The sequence below is a fragment of the Schistocerca cancellata genome, chromosome 1 (assembly GCF_023864275.1).
Source record: "Schistocerca cancellata isolate TAMUIC-IGC-003103 chromosome 1, iqSchCanc2.1, whole genome shotgun sequence".
NCBI lineage: Eukaryota > Metazoa > Arthropoda > Insecta > Orthoptera > Acrididae > Schistocerca > Schistocerca cancellata.
The window spans coordinates 120,215,333-120,228,350 of record NC_064626.1 but is presented as its reverse complement, the minus strand read 5'-3'; positions in this window follow the sequence as shown (position 1 = coordinate 120,228,350).

The window sequence follows — 13,018 nt, the reverse complement described above, 5'->3', positions numbered from 1 at the left end:
GATCAACGATGAAACACAGAAATTGCATCGATATTGAATACAAAAGGCAAAATGTCGACTTATTTACAAGAGGAGTAACTCTTCTAATAGTTCGTGATTCTAGCCTCTCCTGGAACAGCAGTATTACATTCCGATGCACCATTGCAGGTTTACTGTATCCCTTGGGCCTTCAAATCACCGATGAAACACAGAAATTGCATAGATATTGAATACAAAAGGCAAAATGTCGACATCTTTACAAGAGGAGTAACTCTTCTAATAGTTCGTGTTTTAGCCTTTCCTGGGACAGCAGTATTAGATTCCGATGCACCATTGCAGGTTTACTGTATCCCTTGGACCTTCAAAAGACGATGAAACACAGAAATTACATCGATATTGAAAAAAAAGGCAAAATGTCGACTTATTTACAAGAGGAGTAACTCTTCTAATAGTTCGTGCTTTTAGCCCCTCCCGGAACAGCAGTATTACATTCCGATGCACCATTGCAGGTTTACTGTACCCTTGGACCTTCAAATCAACGATGAAACACAGAAATTGCATCGATATTGAATACAAAAGGCAAAATGTCGACTTATTTACAAGAGAAGTAACTCTTCTAATAGTTCGTGCTTTGAGGCTTTCCTGGGACAGCAGTATTAGATTCCGATGCACCATTGCAGGTTTACTGTATCCCTTGGACCTCCAAATCAACGATGAAACACAGAAATTGCATCGATATTGAATACAAAAGGCAAAATGTCGACTTATTTACAAGAGGAGTAACTCTTCTAATAGTTCGTGGTTTGAGGCTTTCCTGGGACAGCAGTATTAGATTCCGATGCACCATTGCAGGTTTACTGTATCCCTTGGACCTTCAAATCAACGATGAAACACAGAAATTGCATCGATATTGAATACAAAAGGCAAAATGTCGACTTATTTACAAGAGGAGTAACTCTTCTAATAGTTCGTGTTTTGAGCTTTTCCTGTGACAGCAGTATTAGAGTCCGATGCACCATTGCAGGTTTACTGTATCCCTTGGACCTTCAAATCAACGATGAAACACAGAAATTGCATCGATATTGAATACAAAAGGCAAAGTATCGACTTATTTACAAGAGGAGTAACTCTTCTAATAGTTCGTGATTCTAGCCTCTCCTGGAACAGCAGTATTACATTCCGATGCACCATTGCAGGTTTACTGTATCCCTTGGGCCTTCAAATCACCGATGAAACACAGAAATTGCATAGATATTGAATACAAAAGGCAAAATGTCGACATCTTTACAAGAGGAGTAACTCTTCTAATAGTTCGTGTTTTAGCCTTTCCTGGGACAGCAGTATTAGATTCCGATGCACCATTGCAGGTTTACTGTATCCCTTGGACCTTCAAAAGACGATGAAACACAGAAATTACATCGATATTGAAAAAAAAGGCAAAATGTCGACTTATTTACAAGAGGAGTAACTCTTCTAATAGTTCGTGCTTTTAGCCCCTCCCGGAACAGCAGTATTACATTCCGATGCACCATTGCAGGTTTACTGTATCCCTTGGACCTTCAAATCAACGATGAAACACAGAAATTGCATCGATATTGAATACAAAAGGCAAAATGTCGACTTATTTACAAGAGAAGTAACTCATCTAATAGTTCGTGCTTTGAGGCTTTCCTGGGACAGCAGTATTAGATTCCGATGCACCATTGCAGGTTTACTGTATCCCTTGGACCTCCAAATCAACGATGAAACACAGAAATTGCATCGATATTGGATACAAAAGGCAAAATGTCGACTTATTTACAAGAGGAGTAACTCTTCTAATAGTTCGTGGTTTGAGGCTTTCCTGGGACAGCAGTATTAGATTCCGATGCACCATTGCAGGTTTACTGTATCCCTTGGACCTTCAAATCAACGATGAAACACAGAAATTGCATCGATATTGAATACAAAAGGCAAAATGTCGACTTATTTACAAGAGGAGTAACTCTTCTAATAGTTCGTGTATTGAGCTTTTCCTGTGACAGCAGTATTAGATTCCGAAGCACTATTGCAGGTTTACTGTATCCCTTGGACCTTCAAATCAGCGATGAAACACAGAAATTGCATCGATATTGAATACAAAAGGCAAAATATCGACTTATTTACAAGAGGAGTAACTCTTCTAATAGTTCGTGCTTTTAGCCCCTCCCGGAACAGCAGTATTACATTCCGATGCACCATTGCAGGTTTACTGTATCCCTTGGACCTTCAGATCAACGATGAAACACCGAAATTGCATCGATATTGAATACAAAAGGCAAAATGTCGACTTATTTACAAGAGGAGTAACTCTTCTAATAGTTCGTGATTCTAGCCTCTCCTGGAACAGCAGTATTACATTCCGATGCACCATTGCAGGTTTACTGTATCCCTTGGGCATTCAAATCACCGATGAAACACAGAAATTGCATAGATAGTGAATACAAAAGGCAAAATGTCGACATCTTTACAAGAGGAGTAACTCTTCTAATAGTTCGTGTTTTAGCCTTTCCTGGGACAGCAGTATTAGATTCCGATGCACCATTGCAGGTTTAGTGTATCCCTTGGACCTTCAAATCAACGCTGAAACACAGAAATTGCATCGATATTGTATACAAAAGGCAGAATATCGACTTATTTATAAGAGGAGTAATTCTTCTAATATTTCGTGCTTTGAGCCTTTCCTGGGACAGCAGTATTAGATTCCGATGCACCATTGCAGGTTTACTGTATCCCTTGGACCTTCAAATCAACGATGAAACACAGAAATTGCATCGATATTGAATACAAAAGGCAAAATGTCGACTTAATTACAAGAGGAGTAACTCTTCTAATAGTTCGTGTTTTGAGCTTTTCCTGGGACAGCAGTATTAGATTCCGATGCACCATTGCAGGTTTACTGTATCCCTTGGACCTTCAAATCAACGATGAAACACAGAAATTGCATCGATATTGAATACAAAAGGCAAAATGTCGACTTATTTACAAGAGGAGTAACTCTTCTAATAGTTCGTGCTTTGAACCTTTCCTGGGACAGCAGTATTAGATTCCGATGCACCATTGCAGGTTTACTGTATCCCTTGGACCTTCAAAAGACGATGAAACACAGAAATTGCATCGATATTGAAAAAAAAAGCAAAATGTCGACTTATTTACAAGTGGAGTAACTCTTCTAATAGTTCGTGCTTTTAGCCTTTCCTGGGACAGCAGTATTAGATTCCGATGCACCATTGCAGGTTTACTGTATCCCTCGGACCTTCAGATCAACGATGAAACACAGAAATTGCATCGATATTGAATACAAAAGGCAAAATGTCGACTTATTTACAAGAGGAGTAACTCTTCTAATAGTTCGTGATTCTAGCCTCTCCTGGAACAGCAGTATTACATTCCGATGCACCATTGCAGGTTTCCTGTATCCCTTGGGCCTTCAAATCACCGATGAAACACAGAAATTGCATAGATATTGAATACAAAAGGCAAAATGTCGACATCTTTACAAGAGGAGTAACTCTTCTAATAGTTCGTGTTTTAGCCTTTCCTGGGACAGCAGTATTAGATTCCGATGCACCATTGCAGGTTTACTGTATCCCTTGGACCTTCAAAAGACGATGAAACACAGATATTACATCGATATTGAAAAAAAAGGCAAAATGTCGACTTATTTACAAGAGGAGTAACTCTTCTAATAGTTCGTGCTTTTAGCCCCTCCCGGAACAGCAGTATTACATTCCGATGCACCATTGCAGGTTTACTGTATCCCTTGGACCTTCAAATCAACGATGAAACACAGAAATTGCATCGATATTGAATACAAAAGGCAAAATGTCGACTTATTTACAAGAGAAGTAACTCTTCTAATAGTTCGTGCTTTGAGGCTTACCTGGGACAGCAGTATTAGATTCCGATGCACCATTGCAGGTTTACTGTATCCCTTGGACCTCCAAATCAACGATGAAACACAGAAATTGCATCGATATTGAATACAAAAGGCAAAATGTCGACTTATTTACAAGAGGAGTAACTCTTCTAATAGTTCGTGGTTTGAGGCTTTCCTGGGACAGCAGTATTAGATTCCGATGCACCATTGCAGGTTTACTGTATCCCTTGGACCTTCAAATCAACGATGAAACACAGAAATTGCATCGATATTGAATACAAAAGGCAAAATGTCGACTTATTTACAAGAGGAGTAACTCTTCTAATAGTTCGTGTTTTGAGCTTTTCCTGTGACAGAAGTATTAGATTCCGATGCACCATTGCAGGTTTACTGTATGCCTTGGACCTTCAAATCAACGATGAAACACAGAAATTGCATCGATATTGAATACAAAAGGCAAAGTATCGACTTATTTACAAGAGGAGTAACTCTTCTAATAGTTCGTGCTTTTAGCCCCTCCCGGAACAGCAGTATTACATTCCGATGCACCATTGCAGGTTTACTGTATCCCTTGGACCTTCAGATCAACGATGAAACACAGAAATTGCATCGATATTGAATACAAAAGGAAAAATGTCGACTTATTTACAAGAGGAGTAACTCTTCTAATAGTTCGTGATTCTAGCCTCTCCTGGAACAGCAGTATTACATTCCGATGCACCATTGCAGGTTTACTGTATCCCTTGGGCATTCAAATCACCTATGAAACACAGAAATTGCATAGATAGTGAATACAAAAGGCAAAATGTCGACATCTTTACAAGAGGAGTAACTCTTCTAATAGTTCGTGTTTTAGCCTTTCCTGGGACAGCAGTATTAGATTCCGATGCACCATTGCAGGTTTACTGTATCCCTTGGACCTTCAAATCAACGCTGAAACACAGTAATTGCATCGATATTGAATACAAAAGGCAAAATATCGACTTATTTATAAGAGGAGTAATTCTTCTAATAGTTCGTGCTTTGAGCCTTTCCTGGGACAGCAGTATTAGATTCCGATGCACCATTGCAGGTTTACTGTATCCCTTGGACCTTCAAATCAACGATGAAACACAGAAATTGCATCGATATTGAATACAAAAGGCAAAATGTCGACTTAATTACAAGAGGAGTAACTCTTCTAATAGTTCGTGTTTTGAGCTTTTCCTGGGACAGCAGTATTAGATTCCGATGCACCATTGCAGGTTTACTGTATCCCTTGGACCTTCAAATCAAGGATGAAACACAGAATTTCATCGATATTGAATACAAAAGGCAAAATGTCGACTTATTTACAAGAGGAGTAACTCTTCTAATAGTTCGTGCTTTGAACCTTTCCTGGGACAGCAGTATTAGATTCCGATGCACCATTGCAGGTTTACTGTATCCCTTGGACCTTCAAAAGACGATGAAACACAGAAATTGCATCGATATTGAAAAAAAAAAGCAAAATGTCGACTTATTTACAAGTGGAGTAACTCTTCTAATAGTTCGTGCTTTTAGCCTTTCCTGGGACAGCAGTATTAGATTCCGATGCACCATTGCAGGTTTACTGTATCCCTTGGACCTTCAGATCAACGATGAAACACAGAAATTGCATCGATATTGAATACAAAAGGCAAAATGTCGACTTATTTACAACAGGAGTAACTCTTCTAATAGTTCGTGATTCTAGCCTCTCCTGGAACAGCAGTATTACATTCCGATGCACCATTGCAGGTTTACTGTATCCCTTGGGCCTTCAAATCACCGATGAAACACAGAAATTGCATAGATATTGAATACAAAAGGCAAAATGTCGACATCTTTACAAGAGGAGTAACTCTTCTAATAGTTCGTGTTTTAGCCTTTCCTGGGACAGCAGTATTAGATTCCGATGCACCATTGCAGGTTTACTGTATCCCTTGGACCTTCAAAAGACGATGAAACACAGAAATTACATCGATATTGAAAAAAAAGGCAAAATGTCGACTTATTTACAAGAGGAGTAACTCTTCTAATAGTTCGTGCTTTTAGCCCCTCCCGGAACAGCAGTATTACATTCCGATGCACCATTGCAGGTTTACTGTATCCCTTGGACCTTCAAATCAACGATGAAACACAGAAATTGCATCGATATTGAATACAAAAGGCAAAATGTCGACTTATTTACAAGAGAAGTAACTCTTCTAATAGTTCGGGATTTGAGGCTTTCCTGGGACAGCAGTATTAGATTCCGATGCACCATTGCAGGTTTACTGTATCCCTTGGTCCTCCAAATCAACGATGAAACACAGAAATTGCATCGATATTGAATACAAAAGGCAAAATGTCGACTTATTTACAAGAGGAGTAACTCTTCTAATAGTTCGTGGTTTGAGGCTTTCCTGGGACAGCAGTATTAGATTCCGATGCACCATTGCAGGTTTACTGTATCCCTTGGACCTTCAAATCAACGATGAAACACAGAAATTGCATCGATATTGAATACAAAAGGCAAAATAACGAGTTATTTACAAGAGGAGTAACTCTTCTAATAGTTCGTGTTTTGAGCTTTTCCTGTGACAGCAGTATTAGATTCCAATGCACCATTGCAGGTTTACTGTATCCCTTGGACCTTCAAATCAACGATGAAACACAGAAATTGCATCGATATTGAATACAAAAGGCAAAGTATCGACTTATTTACAAGAGGAGTAACTCTTCTAATAGTTCGTGGTTTTAGCCCCTCCCGGAACAGCAGTATTACATTCCGATGCACCATTGCAGGTTTACTGTATCCCCTGGACCTTCAAATCAACGATGAAACACAGAAATTGCATCGATATTGAATACAAAAGGCAAAATATCGACTTATTTATAAGAGGAGTAATTCTTCTAATAGTTCGTGCTTTGAGCCTTTCCTGGGACAGCAGTATTACATTCCGATGCAACATTGCAGGTTTATAGTATCCCTTAGACCTTCAAATCAACGATGAAACACAGAAATTGCATCGATATTGAATACAAAAGGCAAAATGTCGACTTATTTACAAGAGGAGTAACTCTTCTAATAGTTCATGCTTTTAGCCTCTCCTGGAACAGCAGTATTAGATTCTGATGCACCATTGTAGGTTTACTATATCCCTTGGACCTTCAAATCAACGATGAAACACAGAAATTGCATCGATATTGAATACAAAAGACAAAATGTCGACTTATTTACAAGTGGAGTAACTCTTCTAATAGTTCGTGTTTTGAGCTTTTCCTGTGACAGCAGTATTAGATTTCGAAGCACTATTGCAGGTTTACTGTATCCCTTGGACCTTCAAATCAACGATGAAACACAGAAATTGCATCGATATTGAATACAAAAGGCAAAATATCGACTTATTTACAAGAGGAGTAACTCTTCTAATAGTTCGTGCTTTTAGCCCTTCCCGGAACAGCAGTATTACATTCCGATGCACCATTGCAGGTTTACTGTATCCCTTGGACCTTCAGATCAACGATGAAACACAGAAATTGCATCGATATTGAATACAAAAGGCAAAATGTCGACTTATTTACAAGAGGAGTAACTCTTCTAATAGTTCGTGATTCTAGCCTCTCCTGGAACAGCAGTATTACATTCCGATGCACCATTGCAGGTTTACTGTATCCCTTGGGCATTCAAATCACCGATGAAACACAGAAATTGCATAGATAGTGAATACAAAAGGCAAAATGTCGACATCTTTACAAGAGGAGTAACTCTTCTAATAGTTCGTGTTTTAGCCTTTCCTGGGACAGCAGTATTAGATTCCGATGCACCATTGCAGGTTTACTGTATCCCTTGGACCTTCAAATCAACGCTGAAACACAGAAATTGCATCGATATTGAATACAAAAGGCAAAATATCGACTTATTTATAAGAGGAGTAATTCTTCTAATAGTTCGTGCTTTGAGCCTATCCTGGGACAGCAGTATTAGATTCCGATGCACCATTGCAGGTTTACTGTATCCCTTGGACCTTCAAATCAACGATGAAACACAGAAATTGCATCGATATTGAATACAAAAGGCAAAATGTCGACTTAATTACAAGAGGAGTAACTCTTCTAATTGTTCGTGTTTTGAGCTTTTCCTGGGACAGCAGTATTAGATTCCGATGCACCATTGCAGGTTTACTGTATCCCTTGGACATTCAAATCAACGATGAAACACAGAAATTGCATCGATATTGAATACAAAAGGCAAAATGTCGACTTATTTACAAGAGGAGTAACTCTTCTAATAGTTCGTGCTTTGAACCTTTCCTGGGACAGCAGTATTAGATTCCGATGCACCATTGCAGGTTTACTGTATCCCTTGGACCTTCAAAAGACGATGAAACACAGAAATTGCATCGATATAGAAAAAAAGGCAAAATGTCGACTTATTTACAAGAGGAGTAACTCTTCTAATAGTTCGTGCTTTTAGCCCCTCCCGGAACAGCAGTATTACATTCCGATGCACCATTGCAGGTTTACTGTATCCCTTGGACCTTCAAATCAACGATGAAACACAGAAATTGCATCGATATTGAATACAAAAGGCAAAATACCGACTTTTTTATAAGAGGAGTAATTCTTCTAAAAGTTCGTGCTTTGAGCCTTTCCTGGGACAGCAGTATTACATTCCGATGTAACATTGCAGGTTTACTGTATCCCTTGGAACTTCAAATCAACGATGAAACACAGAAATTGCATCGATATTGAATACAAAAGGCAAAATGTCGACTTATTTACAAGAGGAGTAACTCTTCTAATAGTTCGTGCTTTGAGCCTTTCCTGGGACAGCAGTATTAGATTCCGATGCACCATTGCAGGTTTACTATATCCCTTGGACCTTCAAATCAACGATGAAACACAGAAATTGCATCGATATTGAATACAAAAGGCAAAATGTCGACTTATTTACAAGAGGAGTAACTCTTCTAATAGTTCGTGTTTTGAGCTTTTCCTGTGACAGCAGTATTAGATTCCGATGCACCATTGCAGGTTTACTGTATCCCTTGGACCTTCAAATCAACGATGAAACACAGAAATTGCATCGATATTGAATACAAAAGGCAAAGTATCGACTTATTTACAAGAGGAGTAACTCTTCTAATAGTTCGTGCTTTTAGCCCCTCCCGGAACAGCAGTATTACATTCTGATGCACCATTGCAGGTTTACTGTATCCCTTGGACCTTCAAATCAACGATGAAACACAGAAATTGCATCGATATTGAATACAAAAGGCAAAATGTCGACTTATTTACAAGAGGAGTAACTCTTCTAATAGTTCGTGCTTGTAGCCTCTTCTGGAACAGCAGTATTACATTCCGATGCACCATTGCAGGTTTACTGTATCCCTTGGACCTTCAAACCACCGATGAAACAGAGAAATTGCATAGATATGGAATACAAAAGGGAAAAAGTCCACTTACTTACAAGAGAAGTAACTCTTCTAATAGTTCGTGCTTAAGCCTTTTCTGGGACAGCAGTATTAGATTCCGATGCACCATTGCAGGTTTTACTGCATCCCTTGGACCTTCAAATCAACTATGAAACACAGAAATTGCATCGATATTGAATACAAAAGGCAAAATATCGACTTATTTACAAGAGGAGTAACTCTTCTAATAGTTCGTGCTTTTAGCCTTTCCTGGGACAGCAGTATTAGATTCCGATGCACCATTGCAGGTTTACTGTATCCCTTGGACCTTCAAATCAACGCTGAAACACAGAAATTGCATTGATATTGAAAAAAAAGGCAAAATGTCGACTTATTTACAGGAGGAGTAACTCTTCTAATAGTTCGTGCTTTCAGCTCCTCCCGGAACAGCAGTATTAGATTCCGATGCACCATTGCAGGTTTACTGTATCCCTTGGACCTTCAAATCAACGATGAAACACAGAAATTGCATCGATATTGAATACAAAAGGCAAAATGTCGACTTTTTTACAAGAGGAGTAACTCTTCTAATAGTTCGTGCTTTTAGCCTCTCCTGGAACAGCAGTATTACATTCCGAAGCACCATTGCAGGTTTACTGTATCCCTTGGACCTTCAAATCACCGATGAAACACAGAAATTGCATAGATATTGAATACAAAAGGCAAAATGTCGACTTAATTACAAGAGGAGTAACTCTTCTAATAGTTCGTGTTTTGAGCTTTTCCTGTGACAGCAGTATTAGATTCCGATGTACCATTGCAGGTTTACTGTATCCCTTGGACCTTCAAATCAACGATGAAACACAGAAATTGCATCGATATTGAATACAAAAGGCAAAGTATCGACTTATTTACAAGAGGAGTAACTCTTCTAATAGTTCGTGGTTTTAGCCCCTCCCGGAACAGCAGTATTAGATTCCGATGCACCATTGCAGGTTTACTGTATCCCTTGGACCTTCAAATCAACGATGAAACACAGAAATTGCATCGATATTGAATACAAAAGGCAAAATGTCGACTTATTTACAAGAGGAGTAACTCTTCTAATAGTTCGTGCTTGTAGCCTCTCCTGGAACAGCAGTATTACATTCCGATGCACCATTGCAGGTTTACTGTATCCCTTGGACCTTCAAACCACCGATGAAACAGAGAAATTGCATAGATATTGAATACAAAAGGGAAAAAGTCCACTTACTTACAAGAGAAGTAACTCTTCTAATAGTTCGTGCTTAAGCCTTTTCTGGGACAGCAGTATTAGATTCCGATGCACCATTGCAGGTTTTACTGCATCCCTTGGACCTTCAAATCAACGATGAAACACAGAAATTGCATCGATATTGAATACAAAAGGCAAAATGTCGACTTATTTACAAGAGGAGTAACTCTTCTAATAGTTCGTGCTTTTAGCCTTTCCTGGGACAGCAGTATTAGATTCCGATGCACCATTGCAGGTTTACTGTATCCCCTGGACCTTCAAATCAACGATGAAACACAGAAATTGCATCGATATTGAATACAAAAGGCAAAATGTCGACTTATTTACAAGAGGAGTAACTCTTCTAATAGTTCGTACTTTGAGGCTTTCCTGGGACAGCAGTATTAGATTCCGATGCACCATTGCAGGTTTACTGTATCCCTTGGACCTTCAAATCACCGATGAAACACAGAAATTGCATCGATATTGAATACAAAAGGCAAAATATCGACTTACTTATAAGTGGAGTAATTCTTCTAATAGTTCGTGTTTTGAGCCTTTCCTGGGACAGCAGTATTAGATTCCGATGCACCATTGCAGGTGTACTGTATCCCTTAGACCTTCAAATCACCGATGAAACACAGAAATTGCATCGATATTGAATACAAAAGGCAAAATGTCGACTTATTTACAAGAGGAGTAACTCTTCTAATAGTTCGTGCTTTGAGGCTTTCCTGGGACAGCAGTATTAGATTCCGACGCACCATTGCAGGTTTACTGTATCCCTTGGACATTCAAATCAACGATGAAACACAGAAATTGCATCCATATTGAATACCAAAGGCAAAATATCGACTTATTTACAAGAGGAGTAACTCTTCTAATAGTTTGTGCTTTGAGCTTTTCCTGGGACAGCAGTATTAGATTCCGATGCACCATTGCAGGTTTACTGTATCCCTTGGACCTTCAAATCACCGATGAAACACAGAAATTGCATCGATATTGAATACAAAAGGCAAAATGTCGACTTATTTACAAGAGGAGTAACTCTTCTAATAGTTCATGCTTTTAGCCTCTCCTGGAACAGCAGTATTAGATTCTGATGCACCATTGTAGGTTTACTACATCCCTTGGACCTTCAAATCAACGATGAAACACAGAAATTGCATCGATATTGAATACAAAAGACAAAATGTCGACTTATTTACAAGTGGAGTAACTCTTCTAATAGTTCGTGTTTTGAGCTTTTCCTGTGACAGCAGTATTAGATTTCGAAGCACTATTGCAGGTTTACTGTATCCCTTGGACCTTCAAATCAACGATGAAACACAGAAATTGCATCGATATTGAATACAAAAGGCAAAATATCGACTTATTTACAAGAGGAGTAACTCTTCTAATAGTTCGTGCTTTTAGCCCTTCCCGGAACAGCAGTATTACATTCCGATGCACCATTGCAGGTTTACTGTATCCCTTGGACCTTCAGATCAACGATGAAACACAGAAATTGCATCGATATTGAATACAAAAGGCAAAATGTCGACTTATTTACAAGAGGAGTAACTCTTCTAATAGTTCGTGATTCTAGCCTCTCCTGGAACAGCAGTATTACATTCCGATGCACCATTGCAGGTTTACTGTATCCCTTGGGCATTCAAATCACCGATGAAACACAGAAATTGCATAGATAGTGAATACAAAAGGCAAAATGTCGACTTATTTACAAGAGGAGTAACTCTTCTAATAGTTCGTGTTTTAGCCTTTCCTGGGACAGCAGTATTAGATTCCGATGCACCATTGCAGGTTTACTGTATCCCTTGGACCTTCAAATCAAGGCTGAAACACAGAAATTGCATCGATATTGAATACAAAAGGCAAAATATCGACTTATTTATAAGAGGAGTAATTCTTCTGATAGTTCGTGCTTTGAGCCTTTCCTGGGACAGCAGTATTAGATTCCGATGCACCATTGCAGGTTTACTGTATCCCTTGGACCTTCAAATCAACGATGAAACACAGAAATTGCATCGATATTGAATACAAAAGGCAAAATGTCGACTTAATTACAAGAGGAGTAACTCTTCTAATAGTTCGTGCTTTTAGCCTTTCCTGGGACAGCAGTATTAGATTCCGATGCACCATTGCAGGTTTACTGTATCCCCTGGACCTTCAAATCAACGATGAAACACAGAAATTGCATCGATATTGAATACAAAAGGCAAAATGTCGACTTATTTACAAGAGGAGTAACTCTTCTAATAGTTCGTACTTTGAGGCTTTCCTGGGACAGCAGTATTAGATTCCGATGCACCATTGCAGGTTTACTGTATCCCTTGGACCTTCAAATCACCGATGAAACACAGAAATTGCATCGATATTGAATACAAAAGGCAAAATATCGACTTACTTATAAGTGGAGTAATTCTTCTAATAGTTCGTGTTTTGAGCCTTTCCTGGGACAGCAGTATTAGATTCCGATGCACCATT